This window comes from Sarcophilus harrisii, chromosome 4 (genome assembly GCF_902635505.1).
Source record: "Sarcophilus harrisii chromosome 4, mSarHar1.11, whole genome shotgun sequence".
NCBI lineage: Eukaryota > Metazoa > Chordata > Mammalia > Dasyuromorphia > Dasyuridae > Sarcophilus > Sarcophilus harrisii.
This window is the reverse complement of record NC_045429.1, coordinates 398,739,002-398,741,383: the sequence shown is the minus strand read 5'-3', so window position 1 is coordinate 398,741,383 and position 2,382 is coordinate 398,739,002. Positions and strand designations below refer to the sequence as shown.

The following is a 2,382-nucleotide window of genomic DNA, read 5'->3' as shown; positions in this document are numbered from 1 at the left end:
GCTACAGTGCCTGGTACATAGTGTCATATAAATGCTATTATTATTATTATTAATTATCCTCATTTCTGTCTTGTAGAAGATTCCTAAAATGTTGTCCTTACATCTGAACATAATTCTCTAGATATGGTTTGACAGCAGGATTAATACCTTCCTAAATAACAAAGCACTTTATAAACCTTAAAGATCTATGTGAATACTTGTTATTAGCTCTCTGCAGTTCATGATGAATATGGAGATCTCTTGGATCAACTGGCACAAGCGGGGAAAGACTGGGGACAAGCGCAAGCACTACCACAAGAAGCGCAAGTGTCAGCTTCCACAGCATCTACACTTGCCGCAGCATCCACACGTGCTGCAGTATCCACACTTGCTGCAGCATCCACACTTGCTGCAGCATCCACATGGTCCAAGTCCTCAGGAGAAACAAAAAGTAACTGAAGCTAGAAGTTGGCGACTGCTCCTGGGACTTTGAGTGTTATGACTAAAAAGCAAGTATTATCGATGTGATCTACAATGCATCCAACAGTGAGCATCCAGAAGATGCTGATGAAGAAATGCATTATGCTTATCGATAGGACAGTGCTATGAGTCTCACTATGCTCTGCCGTTGGGCCAGAAGAAGGGAGCAAAGCTGACTCCTGAGGAGGAAGACATTTTAAATAAAAAGCGATCGAAGAGCATCCAGAAGAAATATGAGGAGCGGAAGAAGAACACCAAGATTAGCTCACTCCTAGAGTAACAGTTCCAGCAGGGCAACTCTTTGTAGTGCATCAAGGCCAGCCAGGCCAGTATGGCAGAGCAGATAGCCCCGTGCTCAAGGACAAAGAGCTGGAGTTCGAACTAAGAAAGATCAAAGCCCGAAGGGCAAATAAACCCTAACTTGGACATTCATTAATAAATTCCCAGATTGTTAAAAAAATACTTATTATGCAAATCTCTCTCTCTCTCTCTCTCTCTCTCTTTCTCTTTCTGCTCTCTATCTCTCTTTGTCTGTCTCTCTGTATGTCTGTCTTTGTGTCATATGAACACACACAAACAAGAACACATATACACATATGGATAGATACATATATATATATCTAGTTATGTTTATGACATATGCAATGTAAATGGAAGATAATCTTAGAGGAAAGGTAACAGCATTGGGAGATGGTATGGTGGGGTACAATAGGCAAGGCAGAAAGTGGAATTTTAATCAAGTCTAAAGGAAGCCAGTAAAACCAGGAACCAAAAATGAGGAAGAGCATTATAGACATAGACCATGTGAAAAGGCAGTCTCTGTCACTTGATGAGAGTGATCATGAAGGGAGAGAAGTATAATGAAAACTGGAAAAGTAGAATGGGTTATGTTTTAACTTTTTCAATATAACCTAAAACTGCATTACATTTTTTGGTAGTCATATTAAATCATTAGAGAGATGTGAACTTTCAAGTAACTTCTCATTGTAAGATTTCATTTTAATAAATGATGATGGGAATGATAAAGAAGTCAAAACAGTGGCTAAAAAATAAAATTTAAGGGACTTAAAAAGAAAAATAACTCATAACTTCAGGCAATAATAGACAGGATTAATTTGGACAGTGCTGAGTCACTCTAAGGTCAAAGGCTTGATTGAGGACAACAGAGGGCAGTAGTGGATGGTTCATATCAACTGATGCTCTCTTCTGGTTTTTGTGACATAGGGATTTCTGGCAAATGGGATAGGAGCTACAATTATGGACTAATCATGAACTTGTGAGATAAAAGATAACTTTTGGGTTACTGGAGAGTGCTGTCAGCTATATGTGTACTTATATTCCTAAAGAGTCAGTATCTGACCCATTGGTCCCAGCACCTAACAATAAAAAATCAATTTGACAGTTAAATTTTATAGCTCTCACATTCCCATACACATTGTATCCTGTTTTATTGGATTGGATTGGATTGCATAGCTTATATCATATATTAATACATTATATGGAGAGAAGACAGGGATGAGGTTTTTGCTGTTACTGGTATAAGGAACAATGAGATGAAGTTCTGTCTACAACTAGAGGTTGGCAATTTCTCTGTAACTTTTAGCCTTAATGGGCTGCCCAGACCACAATCCTGCTGCCCACAGCACTCCTGAGTGGGGCTGAACCATATCAAAATGTAATTGGGAAATATTTGACAAAATAAATAAAAATACAACAAAATAAAGATAATGTCATATGTGGTTTTCTAAGTTAAGATGTGCTCTAAAACCTAGCTTTTTAAAATTGTGGTTCATGACCCCATATGGAGACTTGTAACTGAATATATTGAAAATTATATTTTATTATGTATAAATGTTTGATTTGTATACCTACTTCATATATCTATATACTCAGATAATATAAAAATTTCTTGGGTGTAAAGGA

The 2,382-nt window shown here is 37.4% G+C and overlaps 1 pseudogene; it reads left to right on the top strand.

Moving 5' to 3' along the window:
* The first annotated feature begins 229 nt into the window (after positions 1-229).
* Positions 230-879, top strand: LOC100932116 (annotated as a pseudogene).
* The last annotated feature ends 1,503 nt before the right edge of the window (positions 880-2,382 follow it).